We start from the raw sequence: 19,532 nt of genomic DNA on the forward strand, positions 1-19,532 counted from the left end.
ACTGTAGGATTAAAGGCAGAATAGCAAAAGAGAGGTGGGAGGAAGGAAAGAAGGAGGAACGGAAGAAAAAAGAAGGGGAGAGAAGGGAAAGGAGCAGAATGGAAAGGGGAGTTGGAAAGAGGAGGGGAAGCTGTAGAAAGGATGTGTGTTTTGCAAACCTCGACTTTGCAGCCGCTGCCCAGCCTAGGCGGAGCTCTTCACACGTCTCTAGATTGGCATTCCAGAAATTGTCCTCATTCTCATGAGGACAGCGGTAACCCCCTCATGGGGTTGTCTGGACCAGGTGGGATATGAATTAATAGTCTTTTGGGAAAGCTGTTCCCATTCTGGGAATACCAGGATTTCTCCCTGGAATGAAGGGCTCCTTTCAACAGTGAAACTTTAGAGAGCCTCACAAACCTGAGGTCCACAGAGATGGTGTGACTTGCCCAAAGCCACACGCTATGTAGAGGCAGGCAGGAGGAATGAGGACCTAAGCTACGGACTCATCACAATGACACCTTGGGTTGATAATTTGATGTGGCCTTCCTAAAAGACAAAATGACAAGGGAACTCTGGGGCCGGCTGGCCATGCCGAGACAGCCAGACCTGGGAGCTCGGCCCGCCCACTGGTGTTGTGGCTGTGTAGCTGGCCTTCCCTGTGGGTTCCCTGGGACTGGCCTGAGATAGAATTATGAGGTGGCAATGCTGCCTCTTCTGTATCCCCAATGAGCTACCTACCCACACCTGCCTGTTCCCTATTCTCCCATCAATCTTTGCCTTAGAGATATCAGCTATTCGTGCCTTAGGGAGAGCTCAGGCCAGTTACCCCTCTAGGAGGCATTTGCACAGGAAGCCTTCCTCTGCATTTCATTCTGGCATTGACGTGAGCCGGGGAGAGCAGCCTTAGGGAGGTCCTTTGTGTCAGGTGCTGGGCAGGGGGAAGGTGAAGGGCAGGTGACCTCTGAGAAGCAGCAAGAGGCCCTGAAGCTCCCAAGCCCAGCTTCCCTGTGGCTCCCCACTTCCTCCTTCTCTCCTGCCTGACCTCATCAACTTCCCCCCCAAACAGACCTGGCAGCTGGAGACCCTCAGAAGGCTGTGGTCTGAGCTCTTGGCCTGCAGAGGGGGAAGGGAGCTGTGGGAGCGTTTCTGTTTCTGGAAGGTTGGTTCCCTTTGGAGCTTCTGACAAAGGACCACACGTTGTATTCCACGGCTTCTCAAAGAAAGGCCACCCCACAGGCAGGTGCTGGTCACCCAGGAACAACGAGGTTGTCACCCTGCTTTTTCTGTGGATCAGCCATTGGAGCAAAAGCGCAGGAAGGTGTTGGCAGCGTACAAAGTGATTTCCAAAGAAAGCCTTCACTTCGCATTTCCACATTCACAACAGTGAGCCTATTTCAAGGGAGAGACTCTTTGCTTTGCAAATGTGAATTTCTTGAAGAGAAACTTCTAATTTGTCAGGTCCCTTCATTCTGGGGCTCTTCTGTATTTTCAAAGAATTTTTAAACATTGGCAAATATTTATTGAGCATGTAATACAGGCTACCTATCATGGGACCCCAAAGGAGGGTGACACAGGAGGTCCACAGGCAGTGCCTTCTCCAGCGGAGGCAGGAGGCCAGAAGCCCCTCGAGGGGGTGCTAAGCCACAGGCCTGAAGCCTTGCAGATCTGAAGCTCCAGAACCAGGTGTCTCCCCGCTGCCCCCACTATGGGGAATGGAGATGTGACATCCTGGAACTCAGTTCCATCCAACCCAATTTCTTCAGGCCTAGCCAGGGTCCAAGCTCTAGGGCTAGGCCTGCGGGGTCCAGTCAACTCAAAGACCTGGAATCTCAGACAGACGCTGCTCACTCACTGACTGAACTGCTCGGGGACACCATTAGCATTTAAGTCACGGCTACCTCATTATGAGTTGCTTATGCTGGGCTGCAGTGTAGCTTTCCTTTGGATTAGAAACCCCATGAAGGCAAGACTGCACACAGAAAGAGGTGCACTTCAGAACTAAAGTGCACATCTTCCTGTTTCGCCTGCAAAGAAAGGGAACTTTCTTTTCCCTCCATTTTTTAATTTGCACAGTATTGGTTTCCATCTTAGAATTTGCAACTGTTTTAGCCTCAGAATAGTCTTGTACTCCTTGAAGTCCCTGGAGGTTTCCCAGAGCCTAATCCTCCTCCTCCTCAGTTGGTAACTGGGACCTGAGATTTGTTACATGGAGTCTGTGATAGAACTTACATGAATGTGTTGATGTCTATGCTCCAGAATCATTCCAGAGCAATGGCCCGGCCCACTGAGTTTCAGGTAGCAGGACAGGTGGTCCTGGGGAGGGTGACAGGCCCTTCAGCTCACACCTGCTGCTGGTGCTATCTGGCTAACGTGCCAGTTCTTCACATAAATTGCTCCTCAGGTTGCCCTCCACACATCTTTCTCAATGGCGTCATTTTCTTTCCAGTGACAGTGACAGGGACTGGGAACCTGGGAGCTTCTCAGCATCTCCTTCTCACACTCTGCCTCTGAGCAGCTGGGAATCCTTACCCCTCCAATCTCCTGACTGCTCATCTCCCTGGAGCCAGGACCCTGAATCAGTATTCACGGCCTGTTAGTGGCTTGCAAGGCAGAGCAGACAGATGGACGTGCTCGGGAAGCCTATTGATCAGCCCTTGGTGTGACCTGCCCAGACCTGGTTCTGTTTCAAGCACTGATCACGTGGACAAGGTATGTGCAAGGCCCAGAAAACACCAAAGGGCAAGTGTGAGGCGCTGGATCAGGTCCCTTGAGGAGAGCAGGGCCCGGCGGGCTCTGGCCAGAGCCCCACCCCACGCTGTCTTGGGGTGTCTCACTGGCTCACAGGAACCTCCTGGGCAGGAAATGTCTGTGTTTGACCCTGCAGGCCTGGCCCTGGAGCTTGGACCCTGATAGGGCCTGAAGGAATTAGGTTGGATTGAACTGGGTTCCAGGACCTCACATCTCCATTCCCCATAGTGGTGGGGGCAGGGAGGAGACCCCTGGTTCTGGAGCGTCAGATCTGCAAGACCTCGGACCTCTGGCTCAACACCCCCTTGAGGGGCTTCTGGCCTCCTGGCTCTGCTGGAGAAGGCATGGCCTGTGGACCTCCTGCATTCCCGAGGCAGGCTGCGTGGCTAGCATTTGGAGGCTGGCAGAGACTGGCTGATTCCTAACCAAAGATGCTGTTGGTGTCTTCTGATGGAACGTGACTTTCTTTGCCTAGTAGGTGTTATTCACAGGGATCCTTTAGTTAAGCAGATTTGCCTAGGCCCCCTGTTGGGTCGTATTTTTCTTTTTTCTTTTTTTTCCTTTCTTTTTTTTTTGTTTCAGGAGTCCTTAATTCCTCTCAGCACCGTTTGAGATGAGCAACTACACAAGACAAAGACGAAAGGCTTTTTCAGCTCAAAAATCCTGTGATTCTTTGATTCTAAGAAGAGATTTTCTTACAAGGAGTTTGCCTAAGGTAAGAGAATTCTGACTGCCCACAGTGTTAGTCGCTAAGTGGTTTCCTGGGCAGGCTGGGCCCCCACTGGGACCCCACACATTAGCTCTTTTTGGGAGGGAGGCCTGTTCTTAAACTTCCTCAACACCTTCCTTCCCACAGTGTCCACACGGCTTGTGTCTCCTCCCAGCAGCCGGCCTGCTGGTGTGTGTGCTGTGTGTGGAGCGTGGCCTTAGGCCTGTGTTGTGAGTGATGTCTGCAGAGCATGGGGTTGATTTGGAAGAAGGTGTGATCCGAAGTTGTGTTTGACCTGAGCTCCTGTCACCCCTGAAGGCAGCAGAGGATCTCCTGTCAGTGACCCAGGAGGACAGCTTTCTGAAGGACATTCTGCCCATTACACAGAGGGGCTTTCGTGATTGGTTTGCCCAGATATGACTTTTTTCCCTACCTTTGAAGGCCTAGATTGGGTTTCCCATTTCTTGGCCCTTTGGAAAGGCCAATGGCTCCCTGTTTGACAGGCTGCCCTGAGCAGCAGGTGCTCCATTTAGACCCAGGCTGCCCCAATCCCAGCTCTGATCTGACCCTCAGCTCTGAGGCTCCATTGAGTCCCTGGGCCTCAGGGACCCTGTTCAGGCTTTGCTGATGGTGGTATCAAGTGACCTCCGAGCCACCTCCACGTTGGCTCAGACTGAGGAAACTGGTGATCTTGTCTTGCTGTTTGCAATACTTGAAGACAAAAACAGAACTTGTGCTGCATTCTCAAGAAAGAAGAGACAACTGTTCCTGTACCTCACTCTTGTAGATATCTGTATGAAGAAGCAGTGATGGGTGCATGCAAGCTAGGGAGCATCAAGGCTCCCACGGCATGGGCGCCAGCTGACCCCTGACCTCGTTTTCATCTGTTGCTCTGGTCGTGGCTCTGAGATCTGGGCAACCTGAGCCAGCTTGTGCATTCCTTACCCTTGTGCTTTTGCACTATCCATCCCCGTCCCCTAGAACTCCCTCCAGTACAGTCTGCTCCACCCCATCCCATCCCATCCCATCCCATCCCAACTCACCTCACTCCATCCTACCCCATTCTACCACATCCCACCCCATCCCATTCCATCCCAGCCCATACCACCCCACCCCACCCCATCCCACCTCACCCCATCCCATTGCCTCATCCCACCCCATCCCATCACATCTCACCTTACCCCATCCCATCCCATCCCATCCCTTCCCACCCTATCCCACCCCATCCCATCCCACCCCATCCCATCACCCCATCCCTCCCTATCCCAGATTTCCCATCCCATCCTACCCCAGGGCATCCCATCCCATCCCATCCTGCCCCATACCAGCCCTTCCCACCCTATCCCACCCCATCCCATCCCATCCCATCCCACCCCATCTCACCCCATCCCACCCCATCCAAAGGTATGTATTCTTGGGCTGCTACTGAACCTCTTAGCTTCTGTCTTCTCACGTATAAAAGGCGAATTGGCAAGGTCATCTCCTTTGGCAGGTAAGTAAATGCGGAGGACATAGTCCACGTTAAATAAATGACAGTGACTGCTGTTTCACTGGTTGTCATGCCCATGAGCAAGGCAGTACCTGTTCTCCCTACCAAGGACAAGCTAACCCTGCTACCCAGGTCCTGCTCGTGTCCTGAGCTCCTCCTCATACGTGCCACCAGACTTGGTTTTGTATCCTACCTGGGCTTCAGGAGAGAGAATTAAAAACATCAAATTAGGTAAAATTGGAGTTAAATGATAATGATAACTTCTCAGCTACTTCAACCTCAGTTTCTGCCCTTTTTGAACTTGCCAAGCAGTGGAGGTATCTTAACAGGCCCGTTCTGTGACTGTTACCACTGTTCCCATTTTAATGTAGCTATTTGTGTACTAGGTACCTCTCTCCCATGAAGCTGTGAACTACTTAAAGCACAATAAAGAAAGGAAAGAAGGAAGTAAGGAAGCAAGAAAGGAAGGAAGGAAACAAGGCAGGCAGGAAGGAAGGCAGGCAGGAAGGAATAATTAATGAATAATACTGCATTCAGGAAACTAGACCCAGTATCTTCAAAGTGACTCATACCCAGCCATCCTCTCCTTTGCCAGTTAGCATTGATAATCTTCAATTGCTCAACCACTTGTTTCTTTTAATTTTAACAATCTTACAGCTGAAGCTATCTAAGATTTATTCAGGAGAATATATTTTATAACACCTCCTTTTTCCTGTAAACATTGAAGGAAGGTTCGTGATATGGACCCTTGGCTGAAATTTGAAGGTGAAAAAGGACTGCTCCGTTACCATTTATGGTGTGGGAATGACTTTCCTTCACCACTAGCCTGGGTGAAATTTAATGACTGACCAAGAGGGAAGTAATTCATTCTTCCTGTCATCCTATTTTATTCCCCTGCCCCCTTACCTTGTGCTCTCTTTTCCTCCTCAGTTCCTATTATGATCTTTCTTTGTCAAGGATGTTTCTCATGATTAAGTGCTTATATCTTCTTCTCCCCAGCATATTTGTTTGGATAGATTTAGGACAGATAAAAATGCTGAAAATTGCCTGGTTTCTGTTTTCTCTAGAGAGAAAACCCTGAAAGATTTTTAGCTAATGGCATTAGACCAGTTTCGATCACTGTAAGATTCTCTGGCTTTAGTTCTATAACCCTCCAGAAGTCTAGATCTTCTTGATATTAAAGAAAACATGCACACTTTGAGTGAGCTACTGAGTTCCATCTAATTGTTTCCATTTTACAGAGACTAAGGACAGGGGACCACTGGGAAGGCACATAAGGAAACAAAAGGGACTTTGACCCAGAGACTGGACCCTGAGTCTATATGAAATAGGAGGTGATGGTGTTACTAAGAATTTCTTACTTTGAGCTAGTTTCATTCTGGGTGAAGTCTGTACTTGAAGTTCCTCTCCTAACCTAACGATGGTTGCAGGTGGGGCCAAAGTTAATGGAGAACCTGGACTAACAGCCTCACCACCTTGGATCACTTTCAGTAACCACGAGGCCTACCTGGAAGTGCAACTCTGGGTCATGTGGAAGTGAAAACTGCAGTGGTAGGCATCCAGTGTCTATTCTGGGGGCTCTGACTTGGTTCTCCGCTCACCTATCTGAAGGGCTGGCTTGGCATGGACTTATTTAGTGTCTTTCTTTATGGAACTCAAAAAGCCTTTATATGTAGCCTTATCTTTCAGTTGTCCCAAGAAGCTCTATTGGCATTAGAAGCAAAGATATCTGCAACTAAAGTTTTCCATAACTTGCATTTTTGTCCCAAGTTTTATGGCCCTTGGCAGAACGTCACTGAGTCCTGGTCTTATGGCCAGAATACCTGAGTCTTAAAATCTGAGACCAGGGGCTTCTGATCAGATGGGCCTGGGCCCCTGGCTCAAATCTTACCTGCTTTACCAGCAATAGATGGCAATTCCTGCCCCCTTTCTCCTCTGTCCTTCAGAAAGGGCAGGAGCTGAAGTTGAAAGAGCTGAAAAGCTATAAAGAGTTGTCAACTGCTTTTTTTCCAATTCTGGTTTTTAAATTATCTCTTATGAGGTCCAGTTAAAACATAATGCAGGTTCGGTCAATTCTGCTTCTAAATCTCAGCCATGAAGGAACTGGGAAGGTGCTCAATAGCCACTATTAACAGTTGTTCCTTACAACCACATGGCGGCACTGTTGAAGATCTGTCCTGCACAGCCCGGTGAACACACATCCATTGTATTGATGCCCTTGTTTTCTCCATTTCTGCACAAGCTGAGATTGTGGTCTGTGTGTGGCCTCCCAGGGTACAGTTCCCACAGTTCATACAGATAGGCTTAGCCAAGCTTTCCCTGCCACAGGACACAGTGCTTGGGTGGCTATGTTTAGGAGTTACCAGCACAAGCTATGCTGGGAGCAGCCCTTCTCAACAAGACTTCAGGCCTTGTATTGAGTCCAAGCCAGCAAATAAACTCTCAGTGACTTCCTGATCAATTCCTCTTGGGAATCTTGGGACAGGGACACTAATAGTCTTGACAGATTCTCAATTTTGAATGTCTGGGTCTGTCTTTTTTTTCCTAATAGGCTTTTGGCTTCTTCTACAAATTTTTCAACTCCCATCTTCTGTGGCCAGTTCTTCATACCCAGGGGAGGAGATATTTGCTTTTGTTCTAATATAAAATGTTCATTAGATCACCAACCCCTATCCATCATTGCAGCCACACTTACACAACACTTCTTTGTCAGAATGGATGTATGAAGTTGCTTCAAAACCCATCTTCTTCGTTCAATGAAGAGTTAAGTGGTTGGTGAGGAGCAAATAGTTTTTGGCATTCAACTATGAATGACTCACAACCACTTTAAAAACTTTTTATTTTTAATTTTTTTGAGATGGAGTCTCACTCACTCTGTTGCCCAGGCTGCAGTGCAGTGGTGCAATCTCGGCTCACTGCAATCTCCACCTCCTGGCTTCAAGTGATTCTCCTGCCTCAGCCTCCCTGAGTAGCTGGGATTACAGGTGTGTGCCACCACTCCCAGCTAAATTTTTGTGTTTTTATTAGAGATGGATTTCACCATTTTGGCCAGCTGGTCTTGAACTCCTGATCTCAAGTGAACCACCCGTCTTGGCCTCCCAAAGTGCTGGGATTACAGGTGTGAGCCACTGCACCTGGCCACAACCATTTAGAAAATGGTTTGAATATAACATTCATGATCTGTGGGCTATGGAAACCTTAATCTCACTACAAACTATTCAATATAAGAAAGTCTCACTAGTTGTCTGGGTGAGGTGGTTTATGCCTGTAATACCAGCACTTTGGGAGGCCAAAGCAGGTGGATTGTCTGAGGTCAGGAGTTCGAGACGAGCCTGGCTAACATGGTGAAACCCCCGTTTCTACTAAAAATACAAAAAATTAGCCAGGCGAGGTGCTGCACGCCTGTAATCCCAGCTACTTGGGAAGCTGAAGTAGGAGAATCACTTGAACCCGGGAGGTGGAGCCAAGATTGCATCCTTGCACTCCAGCTTGGGCAACGCGTGAAACTCCATCTCAAAAAAAAAAAAAAAGAAAAAAGAAAAAAGAAAATCTCACAGGTAATTTACTGGTACATTGACCTATAGTTCTAAAATTCGAAAAGTGGTTTCTAAAATGTAAGCAATTTATTTCAGAAAAATAAATTCTTCAAAATTTGGGGGAACATTTTTTAAATGATTTTAACATTTCTATTATTAAAAAGTAATCTATGTTAAACATAATTTTTAAAAAGTGTTAAAATCATGACTTATACAAACACGAATGAATGGCTATCAAAGCTTTACTTTAACTCATTTATTAATAAAAGAACCAATAAGATATTACTACCAGTTCAAAAGAGAATTTAAAATATGCATACGTAGGCAATCAGGGACACTGAAGTAAATTTACAAATAGATACAAAACTGGTCAATATCCCAGGAGAAGTAACCAAGTGCATCACCACCAAACACAATTTGCATTTCTATGGACACAAATCACCTGCATTACTATCAGTTTTCTACAGTTTACAGTTGTAAAATAGCTCAAAGACAAGGAAAGTTAGTGAGAACTTGGAAGGGTGAACTAGGCAAGACAGACTACAATCTTTTTTTTTCTGGTCCATTTCAAAGTCTTACACAATTTTTATAGACACTTGCCTGATTATAAGTTCAAAGAAGGGATAATGGATAGCTAGTAGAACATCTTAACAATGATCCCTTCCTTACACCTTATACAAAAATTAATTCAAGATAGATTAAAGATTTAAACATAAGACCTAAAGCCATAAAAATCCTAGAAGAAAACCTAGGCAATACCATTCAAGACATAGGCATGGGCGAAGACTTCATGACTTAAACACCAAAAGCAATGGCAACAAAAGTCAAAATAGATAAATGGGATCTAATTAAACTAAAGAGCTTCTGCACAGCAAAAGAAACTATCATCAGAGTGAACAGGCAAAATACAGAATGGGAGAAAATTTTTGCAATCTGTCATTTTGACAAAGGGCTAATATCCAGAATCTACAAGAACTTAAACAAATTTACAAGAAAAAAACAAACAACCCCATCAAAAAGTGGGAGAAGGATATGAATAGACACTTCTCTAAAGAATACATTTATGCAGCCAGCAAACATGAAAAAAAAAGCTCATCATCACTGGTCATTAGAGAAATGCAAATCAAAACCACAATGAGATACCATCTCATGCCAGTTAGAATGGCAATCATTAAAATGTCAGGAAGCAACAGATGCTGGAGAGGATGTGGAAAAATAGGAATGCTTTTACACTGTTGGTGCAAGTGTAAACTAGTTCAACCACTGTGGAAGTCAGTGTGGCGATTCTTCAAGGATCTGGAACCAGAAATACCATTTGACTCAGCAATCCCTTTACTGGTTATATACCCAAAGGATTATAAATCATTCTACTGTAAAGACACATGCACATGTATGTTTATTGTGGCACTGTTCACAATAGCAAAGACTTGGAACCAACCCAAATGCCCCTCAGTGATAAACTGGATAAAGAAAACGTGGCACATATACACTATGGAATACTATGCAGCCATAAAAAAGGATGAGTTCATGTCCTTTGCAGGGACATGGATGGAGCTGAAAACTGTCATTCTTAGCAAACTAACAGAGGAACAGAAAACCAAACACCACATGTTCTCACTCATAAGTGGGAGTTGGACAATGAGAACACATGGACACAGGGAGGGGAACATCACACACCAGGGCCTGTCGGGGGGTGGGCGGCTAGGGGAGGAATAGCATTAGGAGAAATGTAGATGACAGGTTGATGGGTGCAGCAAACCACCATGGCATGCGTATACCTATGTAACAAACCTGCACGTTCTGCACATGTACTCCAGAACTTAAAGTATAATAATAATAATAATAATAGTAATAATAATAATAAAATGATTATAATTGAGTTTAGTGCCCAAAATTTAAATTAATGGGTAAGTAATCAAAACAGGAATTTCCGATATGCTAATTTCAGATTATTCTTAGCCCTCTCTTGCTACGTTCTCTGTGGTTTTCTTTGTGGTGTAGTAGAAAGGGCACTAGACTTGCTGGTGGAGGTTGTATTCTCAGAGGTATGATTTACCTGTTGATGCGGCTTTTGTTGAATTAACTCAATCTCTCTGAGCCTCAGTGCTCTCCCTGGAAAATGTGGATAATTATTTACTCTACAAGACTCACCATATCACTGCTTAGCAGATTCAGTGAAAGGATGCATGGTGATGAACCATAAAGGTATCCCTCCTTCAGACCCTGCCAAGGAGGTCACATTCACACATCACTGTCTGTTCTGCAGCTCCACTTCAATGTCCTAGGGTCATCTCAAAACTAACCAGGCCAAAGCTCTGCTGTTGATTCCCACTTTCATCCCTCAAAACTTATTTTGCTTCATGGCATCACCATCCACCCAGTTTCTTATTCCAAAAACCCAGGGTTCATTGAGGATAAACCACTTCCTTTACCCTCACATCTAATCTAACACCCCACCTTACTGGCTTTACTTTCAAAGTATCTTTCTAGTCTCACCATTCTCACAATTTCCAATGTTACCACCCGGGACCAAGCCAATACCAGCTATTCCCTGGACTTTTCCATTATTGTCTCTTAATCTTGAGTTGGCCTTTCTACAACCAGTCTTTCCCACCTAAATTCCTTTCCCCCAAAGCAGCCAGAATGGCCTTTTAACAAATGTATATCAGAGCATATTACCCCTCTATTAAAAATCTCCCAATAGATTTATATTGCATTCATAATAAAGATGAGCTGAGAGCGGAGGCTCACGCCTGTTATCCCAGCACTTTGGAGACTGAGGAGGGAGGATCATGAGGTCAGGAGTTCAAGACCAGCCTGTCCAGCATGGTGAAACCCTGTCTCTACTAAAAATACAAAAAATTAGCTGGGCATGGTGGTGCATGCCTGTAGTCCCAGCTACCCGGGAGGCTGAGGCAGGAGAATCACTTGAACCCAGGAGGTGGAGGTTGCAGTGAGCTGAGATCATACCACTGTACTCTAGCTTAGGTGATAGAGCAAGACTCTGTCTCAAAAAAAAAAAAAAAAAAAAAAGGTGAAATTCCCCCACGCCTCATATCTTAAAAGGACTACCTCATGTCCTAAAAGGATGACATGTCCTAAAAGGATGACATGTCCTCATGTCCTAAAACAACTACCTACCGTGCTGTCTAACTCTCTGCCTTTGTGTCTTTGTTTCCCTTTGGCTGCCTGTCTCCAGCCACACTGACCTTAATATTCTGTACTGGGCCATGCCCCTTCCTGCTGCAGGGACTTTGAATTTGCTGTGTCCTCTGCTGAGAACATTCCCTCTGAAGATTCAGAACCCTTTATACTACTCCAACACCAAATATTTAATCTGTCAATCTAATCTTGGATATTTGAAATCTTCTCCATACATATCATGAGATATTCTTCGCCAGAATAAGCTTTTGTTTCACTACCAAGAGGTGAGTGCATTTTGAAATCCACTGGAATCTCACAGGTATTGAATCTCTTCTGTGCACATTTGGATGTGGAAAATGGAAACTTGTAAGTCTACGGAAACTAAACCAGAGCAGGTTTTATAGTTGGGCCTAAAATGCAGTTCCTAGGGTTCAGTTTAAAAATATTTTCTATTTTTTCCTGGATTTTATTGCAAATGTTTTGTCGTTGTTTTGATTCTGTTTTTGTCTACACCTGGGTTTAATTCCTCCACTATTAGGTACTCACTGTGCTGTGATGGTTTGAATGCAGGTTTGGCCTCCTCTCCAGCCTGTGACTACCGGGAAGACAGGGCACCTGTCCTATTCACCTTTGTATCTCTGGTGTCTCACTCAGGATCCGGCACAGGTACATGTTGTAGTACATGTTCAGTGAATAAATGATAGTGCATCTCAATGATCTATGGTTTAGAGGCCAACGTGGACATTTTGTATTTCAGTACTTAATCAAGTTCAGTCTGTGACCTGGGAAGACACACAGTAGTAGTAATATTTTCCCTGTGTTTTTGGTTATGATGTGTTAATGTTGCTATTTATGTTTGGAAAATGTCCAAGGTTGCCACTATAATGGAATCACTTTCATTTGAGAATAGGCTGAAGGTTGGATGGAAGATAGGATGAAATAGACAGTGTCGTGGGGGTGCTGATAGAGTGAAACCCGTGAGAGCTCACTTAGGCTAAAGACCGCACAGTTACCCTTCAATCTGCCCAGACCTCAGGTGTGCTGCCTGCATCCAGCTGTCTTGCACTCTGTCGTGCCCAATCCACAATCCCTAAGGATTAGACTGCAGGACTCGGAGGAAGGAAGGATAGAGGCAACTGTGGTGGAGTGTGATGACTTGGCTTGTAATCAGAGGCTGTAGAACCAAGATTTTGGACTTCTAGTCACGCAAACTTGAACCCTCAGCAAAACAGGAATAGTACTGGTGAATTCAGAGGGTTTTTTTTTGTGTTGATTAAGTAAAATATTACAAGCTGGAGAACAGAGGCTCTGACCAGTGGCCAGGCCAGGTGATGGGCCTTACATTTTTGTTAGCTGTTTTCTCATTTTGTTAATGAGTGTTGTATTTATTCCTCCACAAATTAAACAGTGCTTGCCAAGGACCTGCTATGCGCCAGGGGCTGCTGGAGCTGGGAACCTAATGATCACAGTGTCAGCCTCTGCCAGCCTTTGTGTGTGTGGCAGGGGTTGTTTTGAGTCCCACCATCTTCCATCCCTGATGCTTGGAGAAGCTGAGGACACACAGGGTAAGTGATAGCCCAAGCTGGGAGGAACCTGGACACCTGGGTCTGAGAGCCTCCTTCAGAGAAGCTATTTGTGGCATCTTGGTGATTTAAAGATTCTTCCAAATCTTATTAAAAATGAATGGATCAGCTGGGTGCTGTGGCTCACACCTGTGGTTTCAGCACTTCGGGAGGCTGAGGCAGGTGGATCACTTGAGGTCAGGAGTTCGAGACCAGCCTGGCCATCAGGGTGAAACCCCCGTCTTGAAAAAAAAAAAAATAATTAGCTGGTTGTGGTGATGCACGCCTGTAATCCCAGCTACTTGGGAGGCTGAGTGAGGAGAATCGCTGGGACCCAGGAGGTGGAGGTTGTAGTGAACCGAGATTGTGCCACTGCACTCCAGCCTGGGCAACAGAGCAATACTCTGTCTCAAAATAAATACATAAATAAAAAAAAAAGAATGATTGGGTCCTGTGATCTGGGGTCTAAATAGTGTTGTTTTTGTTGACCTCTTACCTGTGTGGATTTCTTACAGATTTGGTAAAAGAATCTTATTCCATCAAAAGCAATCCTTAGCTTTATTTCAAGATTTCCCTTAGTATGTAAACCAGAACAAGACATAGACCTGTGAGATGCTATGTGAAAAACGGTAGGATGGTCAAACAATTTGGGTAAGGTTTCTTGCTCCATCCTCCTCCTAGAGAGTCCTGGTGGACCTGAGATTTTGGGAAGATGCAGACATACCAAACCCTAGTGTTATTTACCTCTGGGGCTGGTATTGGAGTAACGAAGGTGAGTTTATCCATATTTAATTAACTAACCTCTGTATTGTTTATAAGGAGCATGTATTTTTTTTGTAACTTAAATAATCCTATAAAATAAAGAAAACAATAAAAAAAAAAGAAGACCCAAAAAAGGTTCTGAGAAGGCCTGCCATAAGGAAACCTAGTATGTCCCAAATGTTTCCCACTAGGTAACACTTAACTGGTTCTTACACCAAACTTTTGGGGGAGTGCTTTCCTAATAAACATCAATCTTCCTTGATTGCATACATCTCAGAATAATTTAACTTTACAGCTAGAAGTAAGTTAAAACATGGCCCCTATGCTCACTGCACTAGAAAATAAAGTGACGCCTGCTGAGGTTGTGTGGCTTGCCCGAGGTGACCCAGTGGAGGCCGACCAGAGGCTCCCATCCCCTTTAACAGGAAGGTGAAGCTGCCCACTCCTCACTTTTGTTAATAATGACACTGTTAAATTAAGCTAAATGTGGCCTGAGGGGGCCTCCCTACCTTGAGTCCCTAGGTAACAAATTGCAAGGTAACTTAGTATGTAAACTCACTGAAAGCCCACCTTTGAAGTATACTTTTGTATCATAACTGAGTCTCAGCCAATCACAGCAGTTGAACTTCAGTCAATCCCAGAACGCCAGCTGTTCAGACCACATTCAAATATGGCAAAGGCTGCCTGTAATCAGGCCCTTTCTGTACCACACTTCTGTTTTCTGCCCATAAATGCTGCCTGCGCACTTGCAGAGTGGAGAGCTCTCTGAGCCTCTCTTCTGGTTCCAAGCGCTGCCCAATTGGAGAATTGTTCTTTGCTCAATTAAACTCTGTTGAATTAATTTATCTAAAGTTTTTCTTGTAACAATACCATTACCATTATAACAGCCGTTAACAACAGGGCAATATGTACAGGGGATGCTCCCAGCTCTGCTGTGCGTATTGTACTAGGAACCTTTAACATCTCAAGATTTCAGGAAAGATAAATAAGTTTTCAGATCTGGGCTCAGGGACCTGCTGTCACTACCCTGGGCTTTAAGAACATGTTGTCACCGTTTTCTCTCCTGACACTGCCTACTCCATCGGAAAGGGTCTGGTGAGGGCTGATTTTAGCTCTCCCAGGCATGGCTGCTATCCTGAGTCCCTGCTTCCTTGACACGCCTTCCGCCTGGCTTCCTGTAGGTATCTGAAAGTGGCAGGGAAACCAGATGCACGGGAAATGATGGACTTTGAGCATTTCTCCCCTAAGACCCAACAGAACACTTCATGGGGGAGCTTCTGTGGTTATTAGCCAGCTTCCTCTGCTGAATGAGAAAGCCGGCTGCCCCCTCGCACTCTAGGTTCTTGAAAGGTCAGACTTCTGACTCTAAAAGTGACCCAGATGAGACGCTGAAAGGCATGGTGGTTACAAGGGAGGGGACAAGAGGCACAGCTGTATTTCTATAGATAGCAAATACAGGGGGGCAAAGCTATAGATTTTAATTTTGACACTCCTTAATGTAAAAAATAAAACAAAACAGAACACAACTGGCATGCTTGCAAACACAGGGTCTGAAGTCCCTGTGGGAATAACCAGCCAAGGAAAAGTGAATGTGGGAAGGGAGAATGGGATTGTATCAGGCTGCTTCACAATGGGAGGTCACCCCAAATCATTTATAAAAGGTAAGTGCTGGCACAGCCCGGCGGGCCCTGAGCACCACGCTGCAGGTGTGATTTATGAGGGAGAGACTGACTATAAATCAACACCCTTTGTTTTAAGTAGTAGTTCCAGTGCAGTGGATTAATTTACATGCAAAGAGAATGAAGAAAAATTGCAATGTATTATAATCTACGCGTATCACAGAATTAGATTCCAAATTGGAACAAAGCGTTCCCACTGGCTATTTGACCACGACTGTAGAGCAAGTGCCCTTGTGTGACGTTCTTTACGGGGCAGGGATGAGATAGTGACTGTTTGGGTCTTCAGGTCACCAGGGAGAGTGGTTTGTTGGAATCCTGAGTGAGAAGCTTCAGTGCTGGAAACCAAAAAAATTCCTTTCGATGTTGGCGTGGCCTGGTTGCCAGGCTCTCAGGGTATCTTTGTTAGTAAAAAATCTTGCATTGTCATCATTTTTGTTACCATATTTGAACTTTGGTGTATTGCTGCTCTTGGTGTTAATATATTATAAAAGAGGGAGACAAGATTCTAGGCCAGTTCTCATCAGCCATTGTGTAGCTGGGGATGAGAGAGAAGAGCCAGTTTGAGTGTGTGCAACTGATGCTGGGAATTTCCATCATACATGTATTTATTCTATTTATTTGGATCTTTGATTATCCTTACTGTCTTAATGGCTCATGGTTATTTCACATATGTCAACCTTGTACTGCTCAAGAGACAAAAAACTTCCTGAGAGCAGAGCTGAAATCTTTGGTTCTCTTGTATTTCTCAAAATGCCTAGCACTTTGTTTGGGAAAGAATAGATTCTCAGGATGCACTTGTTGACTTGAATCAAATGTCTGTGAAAACAGGAGAGAGCCATTGCCATGAATAATCAAAACCCTAGGGTTATTCAAAGCCCTCATTTCAGCTCTTAAATTTAGCTCTCTTTTCCCTCAAGCCTTTTATCATAAATACCATGAGGGGGAAGGAAAGAGGATTATGATTTCATCTCTATTTGCCTCTCCTACCCTCCTGCTGGTACTGAAATGATCAAGAGAGTAGAAAAATGCCCAAAAACCAACAGAAGGAAAGAGATGCAAACGGCTCAGAGAACCATGCATGGGAGGCTTTGCCTAGAATGACTGAGACAGACTGTCATCTTGTAAGCTACTACCTGTTTTTGGTTTGGTGATGATTTTGTACCCATTAGTGTGTGCGGTTTTGCATTTGTGTACTTTGCGGTTTCAGGTGGAACTCGAAGTCTATTCTTTCAAGGACAGAAGGGAATTCCTAACAGTGCGCTGACAGTAAAGTTCATGACAAAGAACATCTGCATGCTATTACTCTCGATTTGGGTATTCTTGGATATTTTTATCCTTTTTTTCCCAAAACAAATTATTTTCACTGAATACCAAATGTTCTGTTTCTACTCAAATTATAAATCATGATATGAATCTATTAGAGAATGATATGGCCTAAAGATGTCCTACCGATTGTCAGGATTTTCTAGATTTGCGTATAGTTGCTGGTAGCACTGTAAGCAGTGCTTAGTGGACTTTAGCTAAGACAGTGGCCATGCCACAGAAATCCCAGGGGGAAGCTGAGGTTGAGCCAGGTGGGTAAAGGGAGAGCCAGAATGTTTCTGAAACTGCTCATTCATTCCTTCATCCACCGTTTATGAAATACTTCCTGCAGTCCAGGCATTGTAATTGGTGCTGAGAATATAGTGATGAGGACAATGGAATCTATGCCCTCAAGGAGCGGGGGCTTCTCAGGAAAGAGAGACTCTGGTAACAGAGCATGTTCAGGGCTATGGCAAGGATACCCCAGAGAGCCTAGGCCCTGTACCAGCCAACCTAGCGGAGTTGATGAGGGCATGGAGGGTATTGGGACAAGTTTCTGAAGAAGGCATTTGACCCACTTTTGATTTGTTCTTTAGGCAAAAAGTAGAAAAGGGTGTTTCAGCGACACAGATAGAAACCAGGATTTGTAAAGACAATATCTGAGTAAGATATGTTTTCCAAAATGCAAATATGATACAAAATTAAACCTTCTTTAATTGATATCTTAGAACATTGATTATTGAGGCACATTAGAGGGGGTGCTAGGCTGAACTGCTCAAAAGAATGAACTCTGATATTGTTTTCCATACTCAATAATTAGCACTATTGCCTGGCACAGAACAGAGGCTAAGTTCGTGTTTGCAGGAGAATCAGTTAACTCTTAAATTTTTATTTCCTTGGTCCCTTTTTAACACTAAACAATTAGTAGTAGAAGAAAATGTAATTGTAGTTTGTAATTTAATGGCTGTCTTGGATATAAGGATGATCTTTTTACAGTCTCGTTAAGTTTACTTTGCATTGAAAAAGCCTATTTTTTCTTTGTATACAAATCAGCATGATTCTTCTAAAGTGAAAAATAATTTTGCTAAGTGATCCACTGCCTCGCTGACCCAATGGAAGAAAGCAGTGGTTTCTGTTTTTGAGAATTAGAATTTTAAAATAGGAGGAGCCCACAGGCTGTGGGTACCCTTTTTGCCACACTCAGAAGTAGGGCACGCGTTTCTTGCTTTTCAGACTTCTTACCTTCCCACACAAAGAAACCACAAACGGGGAATTAGGACTGAAAGAGTCAAGCGGCGTGGGCTCATCTTCCTCAGCAGGGCCGTCTAAGAGGACATACCACTTTCCAAAAGAACTGAGCTGAGACCCCAAATCTGAAAAACCATCCTAGCTGCACGTCTATACCATTTACCACGGGCTGGTAACTTGTGCGGTGTTCTGTAAGAATGAGTTCACTCAATGTCCATGCAACGGCCTTTTGAGAGGGAGGCTATGATCATCCTTATTTTATAAATGGGGACTTTGGTTAAGAATTTGCTCAGGGTCACCAGCTTGTAGGTGCCAGCACTGTGGCTTGAGTCCTGGTGATCTGGGGGGCAGGTCCCATGCAGACTCACGTTGTTTTGACCCACTGCCTCCCTCCCTCCATTCTGAGGAGGGCAAAGTGCCACACAATGGATGACACAGTCACATTATAATGATGCTAAGATGCTTTGTGGTTAAAAGCAACATAAAAAGATATAAGGCTATGCTTTTAGTTTAAAACAACTTTAAATGTTAGAATCATGATTAGAATAGTTATTGTTTTTCTCAACAGTTTCCAAGATATAAATTTTGAGACCCAGAATTTTTAGGAGTATTTTAAGACTCCAAAGATAAGAATCCTTAAGAACTAACTGTGGAATGAGAAACACTGCCAGTAAGTATATATTTCCTTCATGTTGGTCAAAATATATTTTATTTATATTTTGGATAGTTCTTATATGCATATGATACAACAATCAAAAGTATAAAGAGAGTACAGTGAAAAGGCGGCCTCCCTTCCATATCTGATTCCCTTCCTTAGAGGCAACCAGTGTTAGGAGTTTCCTTCTATAGATATTTTATGCATATGTAAGCTTATGTGTCTACATAGCTTATTTTTAATTTTTTTTGGTGGGGAGGGCACAAATGTATTCATTTATTTATTTATTTGAAACTGAGTCTCACTCTGTCACCCAGGTTGGAGTACATTGGTATGACCTCGGCTCACTGCAACCTCTACCTCCTGGGTTCAAATTATTCTCCTGCCGCAGCCTCCCAAGTAGCTGGGACCACAGGCACCTGCCAGCATGCCCAACTAATTTTTTGTATTTTTAGTAGAGACGGAGTTTCACCATGTTGGCCAGGCTGGTCTTGAACTCCTGACCTCAAGTGATCCACTCGCCTCAGCCTCCCAAAGTGCTGGGATAACAAGCATGAGCCACTGTGCCTGGCCAGTAATTTACTACGTATAAATACTTCAGTGCTTTGCTATTTTCACTTTAAATTATATGCTGAAGTTCAATATGAACTTGGTCTATAGCAGCATATTGAATTTCATCAATCTGAACATGAGTTGGAAAGTGATTGATTTCTTTA

The 19,532-nt window shown here is 44.5% G+C and overlaps 1 non-coding gene across 2 annotated transcripts; it reads left to right on the forward strand.

Moving 5' to 3' along the window:
* Positions 1-5,511: 5,511 nt before the first annotated feature.
* Positions 5,512-18,831, forward strand: LOC100608238 (uncharacterized). 2 transcript variants are annotated; one of them, XR_010149201.1, is made up of 6 exons: positions 5,512-6,262; positions 6,359-6,479; positions 11,714-11,892; positions 12,179-12,274; positions 13,017-13,173; positions 13,852-13,942. It is a non-coding gene; the product is annotated as an uncharacterized LOC100608238 (transcript). The 2 variants fall into 2 exon arrangements; XR_001714996.3 differs by lacking the exon at positions 11,714-11,892 and adding an exon at positions 18,730-18,831 and having other exon boundaries at positions 6,170-6,262.
* The last annotated feature ends 701 nt before the right edge of the window (positions 18,832-19,532 follow it).

Source organism: Pan troglodytes, chromosome 12, assembly GCF_028858775.2.
Source record: "Pan troglodytes isolate AG18354 chromosome 12, NHGRI_mPanTro3-v2.0_pri, whole genome shotgun sequence".
Lineage (NCBI taxonomy): Eukaryota > Metazoa > Chordata > Mammalia > Primates > Hominidae > Pan > Pan troglodytes.